The 11702-nt window shown below is 38.0% G+C and overlaps 1 protein-coding gene and 1 pseudogene across 9 annotated transcripts in view; one reads left to right on the top strand and one right to left on the bottom strand.

The window, feature by feature from the left end:
* Positions 1-3070, top strand: part of LOC110320116 — a 10237-nt pseudogene extending 7167 nt beyond the window's left edge.
* The window catches only part of Ralyl (RALY RNA binding protein like), a 683608-nt gene that overhangs the window by 20240 nt on the left and 651666 nt on the right, over positions 1-11702 (bottom strand). The window lies entirely within an intron of this gene.

Genomic DNA, 11702 nt, shown 5'->3' with positions numbered 1-11702 from the left:
AACTTCTGTTAGTGTCCATGTGTCTCTGTTTAGTTTCTGTTTCCAGGATCTGTCCATTGGTGAGAGTGGGGTGTTAAAGTCTCCCACTCTTATTATGTGAGGTGCAATGTGTGCTTTGAGTTTTACTAAAGTTTCTTTAATGAATGTGGCTGCCCTTGCATTTGGAGCATAGATATTTAAAACTGAGAGTTCATCTTGGCATATTTGTTTGTTCCTTTGTCCCTGTTTCTACTGGTACAAGCCCCTCCTGGATTCTCTGGATTTGATTGTGTTCCACTCACCCATGATCCCAAGGACCTGAGATGTGGAGAGTCTTCAGGTGATGTGCTACATCTTAATGCTACTGTACTTTGAATCTCTTACAAGACATATCAAGTGATATGCTTTATCAACTGTCTACAGCGTCCACTGATATAATCACAATTTTCCCTTTCTCTGTTTGTCTGTGTGCCTGATTGTGTTGATATAATTTCAGACTTGAACTTGACATTAATTTCCTTTCTCTCGCTTACTTTGGGTTATTAGACTCCTCTTTTTTTCCTATGAAAGTTAGGTCTGAGTTCTTAGTTTTCATTTTCAGAAACTACTACTTTTTTGTGAAGTTTTCTGCATCCTACAGGCTCCTTTTCTTCTTCTTAGAATGTTACTGTTCATTTCCATCTCCTCTCATATCCTTCTCAAGGTCTCAGTGACTATCAGTGCTTAATGTCAGAAGTAGAACCAATAGCTAGTCTATGTGTGAAAACTTTTGTGCTGTATTTAAACAGTATAAGTTGAACTTATTAAAACTATGAGAACTTATCCTTCAAAATATCCCAGAACTATAAAATGTATCAACTATCAACTTTGCATAATCCCAATGAATGCTTTCAGGCTTCTCTTGGTGCACCCATGTCTGTATGCTTGGTTGGCTCAAACAGGGCTCTATCTTGATTCTTCTGTCAGGTTATTTGAAATACATTTCTTTGCTATATTTAGCCGTAATATTATTCCTCATAATTCCTACCTTCTAATATGTTTACTAGGACCCACCGGGATGAGCATTCATTGCTTTTCCACTTGACAGCATTTGAAATATTTAAATATCCTCCATCCTTCTCAAAGTCTGTCTTCTCTAGAATAAACAACCCTATTTAATGATCATTATCACATAGGGTATATGGTTGGAAGATATTCTGTTATTCTAATTTCTCTTAACTGTTTGTATTTCAGCTGCTAAAAGTCTTCAAGAACTGCTCTGACATATATTAAGCTTAATTTTTCCAGTGATATATCAAACATTCAAGTGCAGTAGAATCATTGTTTAGAAATAATACTATAAATATAAATCAGAATTTTAATATCAATACTCAAGTATTCCAAGTTTCTAATAAAAACATATTTTTCTACAAAAATTAGATATTATCACAGACAATTCCATGAAATTGAAACACTGAATTCACAAACTATGTCCTGGTAGGCTGCCAAGATTCTAACTTTTCAGAGTTTATCATGTAGTGAAACAGCTTTATAAATAGTCAAATGCAAAATCTGCTTCTACAGAAGTGTACACAAGAAGCCATAGATTGAGACCTGCATATTAATTGTGAATTCAAGTGAAACAAAGACATGAGTAATACTTTCTTGCATTTTGACATGAGCCTTCCTACAATATTTAGGAGAAAACTTGAGCACCAAGAAAGTTACATAAATAAGATTATGTTCAAAGAAGAAAGACAAAAAAGACTAATGGATTGAAGGAATGGCATATGATGGGAAATAGTCAGAAATGAATCTGTATAGATTAACTCTGGTACCAGAAACACACACAAAGAGCTGACACGAATGGGTCAGATATAAATACAGAAAGACTAGAACCTCAGCATGGCACCATAATGACATTTCATCTCACTTAATCAATTTTATAAATGAGGAAAATGTGAAGCTTGAGTTACACGCTTAAAATGGGTACATTTTTGGTGCTCAGCAGGAGCAACTGGTGGGGGGGCTTGTGGGCAGGGAGCCCAGGGGAACTACTCAGGTCATTCAGGTGGTCCTGAGGGGAGGGGGAGGTGGTGAAGGAGCAGCCATTCCACTTGGACCCACGCTACATGCAGCTGCAGTACACTGGGGAGGGAGCATCAGGCATGGTCTGCTCTGCTTATGACCATGTGCACAAGACCAGGGCGGCTATCAAGACGATCAGCCCCTTCCTGTATCAAACCTACTGTCAGCACATGCTGAAGGAAATACAGAACTTGTTGTGATTCCACCATGAGAATGTCATAGGCATGTGAGACATCCTCAGAGCACCCACCCTGGAAGCCATGAGGGACGTTTACATTGTTCAGAACCTCATGGAGACAGACTTGTACAAGCTGCTTATGAGCCACCAGTTGAGCAATGACCACATGTGCTACTTCCTCTCCCAGATCCTCAGGGGCTTCAAGTACATACACTCAGCACTGGGTTTTGAACCCTCCAATCTGCTAGTCAGTACCACCTGTGACCTATAAGATCTGTGATTTTTGGCTTGACCTGGATTGCTGACCCAGAGCATGACCATACTGGCTTTCTGACTGAATAGTTGGCTACCTGCTNGTTCTGAGCCCCAGAGATCATGCTTAACTCCAAGGGCTACACCAAATCCATTGACATCTGGCTGCATTCTGGCTGAGATGCTCTCCAAACAGCCTATCTTCACCAACAAGACCTACCTGGACCAGCTCAACCACATTCTAGGTATACCAGGTTCCCCACCCCAGAAGATCCTTAATTGTTTCATTAACATGAAGGCCTAAAACTATCTGGTCTTTGCCCTCTTGGGCCAAGTTTTTCTCCTAATCTGACCCCAAAGCTCTTGACCTGCTGGACAGCCATGTTAACCTGCCATGTGAACAAGCACATCACTGTAGAGAAAGTCCTGGCTCACCCTTACCTGGAACAGTCTTATGATGCTACAGATGAGCCAGTGACTGAGGAGCTGTTCATCATTGACATGGAGCTGGATGATCTCACAAAGGAGCAGCTGAAGGACCTGATCTTCCAAGAGACAGTCTGCTTCCAGCCAGGGCCGCCAGAGGGCTGCTAACAAGTACACTCATCCTTGTCCTTTTGGACCTGGTCCTGCTCCTTCTCTGCAGATTGTTAGAAAATGACCTTTGCTCAACCCAGACCCCAGCAGCCCAGGTTGGACCAAGAGTAGGCCTGGCCACTTTCTTTCACTTTGTTGGGGTCTCCTGCTTCAACAAGCAGGCTTCTCCCACTCCAACCCCCTGCCCCATCTCTCCATAGCCTGCATGATGAGGTGGCCCCAGAGCTGATTGATCTCTGCTGCTGTGTCTTTATCTACCTTTGCTAGCCCTGGTTCTGGTAGACCATTCTGGAATGGAAGGACTATGACCGCCCTAGGAACTGTGCTTCGGAAGGGTGGAGGGCACTGAATAGGGCCTCAGGCTCTGCTCTACTTGTCTTGTTGGAACTCCATCCCATTTTTCCTGACAGAACATTCCTAAGTCTCAAGGTCTAGTATATATATATATATATATATATATATATATATATATATATATATATATTCTGTGTATATGGAAAAAGTGGGTGCATTTTCCACAGCAAGAAGACTGGGTTATGTTGGGAGATGGAGGCCATAACAGGAAACTCATCATTGACCACAAGTGGAGTTAATACTGCTACAGATAAGAGCTAATATCAAACAGAATCTGAGAGAATTTTTGTCCCACAGTAGTGCCAGGAAAAGAGCAGTGCTGAGAATTGCTGATCAGCTGAGCCCCTCAGTGATACAGAGGACAATTGGAGGAAAAGCTTCCTGAGGGAGAGTCCCTGAACCCTGAAGTATCTGTACCTTTTCTTACAGACTCTGCGAAGGAACTGAAACTCTTTGCTATTAGTGCTGAAACTGTAATGTTTCACAACAACAAAAAATGATGGTCAGAGTAAGAGGAGGTTCTTAGGATCCAGACAAGCAAGCCCTGTCAAGATTACAGATCTCTGGATAGGGCCTGCCACAGTTATAAACTGGTTTCTCTTGTCTTACATTGATATTTTTCTGACCAGGTATATGCCATGCTGCTTGCTTCATTCTCACTGCAGTAAGAAAATATAATAATGAAGATGCTAATGTATATGTTAAACAAAAAGTCAGCTATTTATGAATGAACTGAAGGGGTTAGCAGCCCCATAGGAGGAGCAACAATATCAACAAACCAGACACCCCTGATCTGGAGAGGCCCTATGTTCTTTGAATGCTAGATGCCCCAGTGTAGGGGAATGCGAGGCATGGGAATCAGGAGTGTGTGGGTGGGTGAGGAACACCTTTGTAGAAACAGTGGGAAGGGAAATTAGATAGAGGGCTTAGCTGTGGGGCAGGAAAGGGAAACTTGAAATGTAAATAAAGAAAATATCTTATCAAAAGAAGGTCTCTAATGTTTTTTGCTCCAGGAGTTCTCAGGAGGGACAGCTATTGAGTGGCTAAGCAAGCCAGCTGGAGGAATAGGCAGTGAGTGCTCTCTCAGGAAAACTCCAGCTGACCACATGGTGGAGGCTGTTCTCAGAACATAGCTGGGAACCTGGGAAAGCATTAGCTAGTGGTGGCAGCTGAATAAATGACAGGCAAGTAGAGTGTATGATCCCAGAGCCTAGCTGGAACAAGCATGCATTTTAAAATTACACACAGCTCAGTTACTTGTGGAATTAGTTCAGCAACACAAGCAGAAGTATTTTTTTAAGTAATTTTATTTCTAACAGAAAAATGTAATTTAGAATTGACTCTATTATATATATATATAATTTCCAACAACAATTCTCATTTAATTAAATGTATTATTTCCACCATTTAAAAACAAGAATATAGTAAAATGGTTCTAACTTTAAAGTTGGGAGTGTCTGATAAAGCATTAAAGTTCAGACATGTTTGCTATTGTTTTGTTATATATTCTTGTTTTTCTCTACATACTTAAGAAGTACTAGTTAATTTTCAAGAAAAAAATTAAGCCCTACAAGTTTGGCATGCTAGAAACATTTCCAGTATACTCTGAAAATCTCAGATCTGCTCAATATACAGAATTTTGAATGATTCAGAAATAATTTTAGAGCCCCAGAGTACCACAGATAACTGATTATTTGCAAAAGGAAATCTACAAATAAAACATATGCAGTAGCTTTTAAAAAAAAGTCGGATTTTCTCCTTTATAACAATGTCATGTTCTTTGCATGGATATGCTTTGAAAAAAATGTTTATGAAACAGGGTCTGGGCATTAGATGATTTATCTAGGTTTTAATTCCTTCCCTATAAGGGAATAGTGCAAGGGTCTATGATTCACGAAGAATGACATCTCTGATTCAAATGGTGTTCATCATGATAATCCTGGTGTGGATAAAGGTAAATAAAGCCATGGAGCATATACTGATGCTCAATATACTGACAAAGCAAATCCGTACATGCCAAGTTTTCCTTTAAAATCTGTCTGTGGACAAATCTGCCCACTAGTCAGAAAACACTTTTAATTGGAAGCAATGCTTCCTTGTGGTCAGTTTTTCTATTTGGTCTCAGAAAGCTTCTTGTATCTTTTTACCATGATCCCCCTGTCTCATGCTAACCTAGACTGTGTACAAATGTGCAAGGACTCTTTGTTTAGCTGGATTTCTTTCATATTTAAAGACATAAATAATTTCAACTTGTGATAGTTTATATATGCATGGGCTAGGGAGTGGCACTATCAGAAGGTGTGGCCTGTTGGAGTAGGTGTGTCACTGTGGGTGTGGCTTTTAATACCCTAGCCCTAGCTGCCTGAAAGTGAGTATTCTGCTTGCAGTCTTCAGATAAAGATGTAGAATTCTTGAGCTTCTCCTGAACTATGCCTGCCTGGATGCTGCCATGTTCCTGACTTGATGATAATGGTATAAACTTCTGAACCTGTAAGTCAGCCTTACTTCCATGTTGTTCTTTATAAGAGTTGTTTTGGTCATGGTGTCTGTTCACAGCAGGGAAACCCCAGCTAAGACACTGCCACATTCACAGTGCTTAGGCTATTGAGGCAATGGACACACACTGGCTCAAACAAATCTATAGAAGTGGTAAAGTAAAACCAGTATCAAATTTAATGATTCTGCCTTTATGTAAGTACCATAATAAATAAAAAAAAAGAATCAAACTTAACAATAATAGAGGCAGATTGAAAATGTTGCATCTGCGCAGACCTTCTCTTCTATATGTGTTTTCCCAGAACCAATCCTTCAGTCTCTTCCATAGCACTGTAGCAGAACACCAGATGTAACCGAATGGGAACAGAGTATGTTCCATGTCTCCTGGGGATCCTACAGACCATCCTTTTGACTCTCTCTTCCCTGACTCGGTTGTATACCATTTCCCAACTCCAATAGGTATCTTCTGCTAAACCACAAGGTATACATTCCAGAAGACCAGATAGGCTACCTTCAGTCCTTCTTCTCTCTGCTTCTCAACCTTCCTAATGCTGCAACCCTTTAATACAGTTCCTCATGTTTGTGGTTACCCTCAACCATTAAATTTTTTTTTTGTTATTACTTCATAACTGTAATTATGCTACTGTTATGAATCATGATATAAATATTTGATATGCATTTGATATGTGTCTCATGTAAAAGGATTGTTTGACCTCCAAAATGTTGCTAACTACTGCCTTAAAGGATTTAAAGGAAACACAATGTAAATAAATAAATAAAACTGTTCAAAAGTTGAAGTTGGAAATAGGCAAATGATAGTGGTATCCTTTCTTCTGTTATACATAAGAAGCTTACTTACCTCAACACCAAGAATAGACATTACCTTGGGGTAAAGGATTGGAAAAAAGTATTCTAAGCAAATGGAACAAACAAACCAATATCTAACAAAATAGACTTCAAATTAAAACTAATCAAAAGAGATAAGGTAAGACACTACATAGACATCAAAGGAAAAATCCACCAAGATGACACTTCAATTCTTAACCTCTATGCCTTCAACAAAATGGCACCAAAATTTGTTAAAAACAACAACAAATAAACAGAAAACACTAATATAGCATAAATCACATATTAACCCTCACACTGATAGAAGGATACTTCAAAACCTGACTCTCACCAGTGGAGACAAAAATTAAACAGAGACATGCTACAGCTGAGACATTATAAATCAAATGGACCTAACAGATATTTACAGAGCAATTCAACCAAATACAGAAAGATTATACTTTCTATTCTGCACCTCCTGCCACTTTTCCCAAAATAGACCACATAGTTGGACACAAAATACATTTCAGCAGATAAAAAAAGTTGAAATACCTTCCTACATCCTATCATACCACCATGGATTAAAGCTGGATATCACCAACAGAAAAACAAAACAAAATAACAACAATAAAACCCTAGAAAACTTAAAAACTCATGGAAACTGAACAAATCTCTACTTAGTAAGAAACAGTTAAAACAGAAGTTAAGAGAGAGATTAAAGATTTTCTATAATTCACTAAAAATGAATATATACCACATCCAAACTTATGAGACACGATAAAAGTGGTGTTACAAGGAAAGTACATAGCACTAAATGCCGACATGAAAAAAATTGAAGAGACCTCATACTAGCAACAAAATAGCACACCTGAAAGCACTAGAACAATGAAAATAAATCATACCCAAGAGGAGCAGACTGTAAAGAGTACTCAAACTGAGGACTGAAATAAAACAAAAACAAAAACAAAAACACAAGCAAGCAAACAAACAAAATCCCCAAAAGACAAGGAGAACAGAGTGGTTCATTTAGAAAATCAACAACACAGACAATCCCATATCCAAACTAACTAAAATACACACAAAGAGGACACCTAAATTAACAAATCTGGAAATGAAAGGAAAAGAAAACAATAGACACCAAGGAAATCTACAGAGCCATAAGGACAATTAAAAATCTGCACTCAGAAAATTGTAAAGTTTAAAAGAAATGGATAACTTTCCCAATATGTAACCTTGGTTACAGTTAAATCAAAATCAGATAAACAATTTAAATAGAATTAAAACTCTGAGTGAAATAAAAGCAGTCATTAAAATTTTCTCAACAACAACAAAAAGCCCAGGACCAGGTGGTTGTAGCACAGAATTATATCAGTTTATCAAAAAAAAAAAAAAAAAAAAAAAAAGTTAATTTGAATAGTCCTGAATCTATTGCACAAAATAGAAACAGAAGTAACATTTTACAATGCATTTTGTGAGGCCACAGGTACCCTGTTATAAAAGAACATAAAGACTCAACACAAAAGAAATTGCAGATCACTTTTCCTTACAAAGATCGATGTAAATATACTCAAGGGTATAATTGCAAACTGAATCTAAGAACACATAATAAAGACCATTCACCATGACCAGGTAGGCTTTAGCCAAAAAATGCAGGGGTGGATAATATATGAAAGTCAGTAAACAAACTGAAAGTAATTGTAACACTATTTGATTTTCTACTTTGATATTAAAATTTCTATGACAAAATCGAATACCCTTTCATGAAAAAAAGTCCTAGAAAGATTAAATTTACCAGGGAATAACCAAAACATAACAAAGTCAAGTTACAGCAACACTATAGCCAACATTAAATTAGATGCAGGGTAACTCAAGGCAATTATAATAAAATCAGGTAAGGTGATAGTAAAATGATCCAGGCAAGATTGTCCACTCTCTCCATATCTGTTTAATATAGGACTTGAAGTTTTAGCTAGAATAATAAGACAATTGAACGTGATCAAGGTATACAAATTGGAAAGGAAGAAGTCAAAGTATCATTACTTGCAGATGATATGATAATATAATCAGTAATCCTAAAAGTTTGATGAGGAAACTCCTAAAGCTGATAAATACTTTCAGTGAAGTGATTAATACAAGACTGACTCAACAAAGTCAGTAGCCCTTCTACAAACAAACAACAAATGGAATGAAAAAGAAATTAGGGAAGGAAACAATAGCTTTCACATTAGCCTCAATTAAAATTAACTATCCTGGGGTAATTCCAAGCAAGTCAAAGACTTATGATAAGAACTTCAAGCCTTTGAAGAAAGATTATGAAAAAAGATATCTCTAATATCTTTCCACCTTCTGAATTCAAGTAGATTCATATTAACCATCTTGCACAAGACTCAAGTCCATGTGGATCAAAGACCTCAACATAAAGTCAAATACACTGAACCTGATAGAGAAGAAAGTAGGAAATAGCCTTGAACACATTGGCACAGGAGTTGACTTTCTGAAAATCCATTAGTAGAATGAACAATTAATAAATGGGACATAATTAACCGAAAAGCTTCTGTAAGGTCCCTCTCACAGTTGCAGCCTCCAGAATTGGACTTTTTTTTTTTTTTTTTTTTTTTTTTTTACCAACTTCACATCCAACAGAGGACTAATATTCAAAATATATAAATAACTCAAGAGACTAGATATAAAAACCCAAATATTCGATTAAAAATGGGGAACATATCTAAGTAGAGAGTTCTCAATACAGGAATCTCAAGTGGCTGAGAAACACTTAAATGTTCAACCACAGAGAAATGGAAATCTAAACTACTTTGAGATTCCATCTTACACTTGTCAGAATGTGTAAGATCAATAACACAAATGACAGCTCATTCTTGTCAGGATGTGAAGAAAGAAGAACATTCTTCCATTGGTGGTGGGACTGCAAACTTTGCACAGTCACTATGGAAATCAACATGGCAGCTCCTCAGAGAGTTGGTAATAATTGATCTCTTGAGCATATACACAAATGACCTTTGATCAAACTCAAGGACACTTGCTCAACCATATTCATTGCAGCTTCATTTATAATAGCCAGAAACTAGAAACAAACTAGATGCCCACCAATAGAATGGAGAAAGAAATTGTCGTATATTCACAGAATGGAGTATTACTTAGCTGTTATTTAAAAGTAGCACCATGAAATTTGCAGGCAAATGGGTGGAACTAGAAACAAATCTTGAATAAGGTAACCCAGACCCAAAACCATGAATATGGTTTGCATTAGCTTAAAAGTTGACTTTAGCCATTAACTAAATGAAAAAGCTATAATGCATAGATCCATAGGTCCAATCCCTAAGACCTCTGGATCTTAGATAAGAGAAGAAGTCTGAGGAGGACACAGGAATCTCCCTTTGAGGGATGGGTGGGGATAGGTGCAGGGGATCTGTTGGAAGAGAGATGGGGTGGAGGGACATAGTGTGGGTAGTGGTGGCTACAATTGGTGCAGACATTTCCAAGGAGGTATGGAAAACTGGTGTAGTGGAAACCTCCTGGAATCTATGAAGGCAACCCAGTGAGGAGTTGTAGTAATGGGGACAAGGAGTCTCAACTGCCATTTCTTGTAGCCAGGCAATGCTTCCAGTGGAGGGACTGTGATGCATTAAATTGTGTTGTTGGCCAAGGAGTCTCATGAAAATCCCTAAACAACCTGGGCTGATGCTAAGACAAATTATTCCCCTCTGAAAACTGACAGCAGAGGCCCCATTGCCACAGACAACATCCTCACAACTCATTGGGCTCAGGCAAGTCAAGCTGGCACCTGCATGGAGCCTTCACCCCGACATTCTAGTCTTGTTGGTGCAGGAAGGTACTCAGCTGGTTACTGGAATAGAATCATGGACACCAACCCAGATACAAAACATTTCTATCCTGCCTGCAAAATATGCTCGGGCAATGGTGGTAGAATAGCAAAGCAATGTCTGATTTGACATAGTACCCACTCTAGGAGAAGGAGCCCATACCTGACACTTCTAGAGCGACTAAGAACAAGAGACTAGATAGCTCAGAGACCTAGTGTAAAACCAAATGCTACTAGTTTAAAAGTAAGAAAGAGAGAGAGAGAGAGAGAGAGAGAGAGAGAGAGAGAGAGAGAGAGAGAGAGAGAGAAAGACAGAGAGATAGGGACAGAGAGAGGAGGTAGAGCAGAAGAAAAGACAAAAATAGTACATCTATCACATATTAGGGGGGCTTAGCCTTAAAGGCCAGTTTTCAAAATGAGTATGAATCTATTGTTCTTTTATATGCAGTACATATCCGTTATTCGCCTGCATACACATTAGCTTGAAATTTATAAGATCTATTTTTTGGATACACTTGAGTTCTTTCCTGTGTCCATGTTCTTTATACATTTTGCCTCTAAGAATCAGGGGTTAGAGGCAGGGTTACTTTCTGATTTGTTTAGTTAAGCTTTGGAGGACATCCTATTTGCATTTTTACTACTCATGGGAGATAATTCTACAGTATAAAGGAACACAGCAGAATGAAGATGAGCTTCCAGAAGTTGCTGTTAAATCTCCAGTTTCCCCTACAGTGCCTTCAAGAGGATGTCCTTGGGAATGCTATAATAAAAACTGTTTACTTCTATGTTTATGTAATTATCCCTAAGTCACAGAGGGAGTGCAACCAGTGTAGTAGTCAGAACACAAGCCAATCACAGCTGACAATAAAATATGCCTAAAATGATCAAAATAATATGGGCTAATTGAGGACAGTTTCTCTTTATTTTTCTCTTAGAAAGTATTTATTACCATTGATGTAAGCTAAATGTTGTACTAAAGACAAAATTCAAAATAAGAGAAAGCTTGATAGATTTGCAAATCAGCGAAGTCAAGAGAAAAGAAAATTTAATTTGTTGTAGCAATTTACGTCTGATTTATGTGAAGAACATAAAGACAGGAACAAAATCAATAAT

The sequence above is a fragment of the Mus pahari genome, chromosome 4, assembly GCF_900095145.1.
Source record: "Mus pahari chromosome 4, PAHARI_EIJ_v1.1, whole genome shotgun sequence".
NCBI lineage: Eukaryota > Metazoa > Chordata > Mammalia > Rodentia > Muridae > Mus > Mus pahari.
The sequence above is the reverse complement of the archived record's forward strand: the minus strand, read 5'-3'. Positions and strand labels throughout refer to the sequence as shown.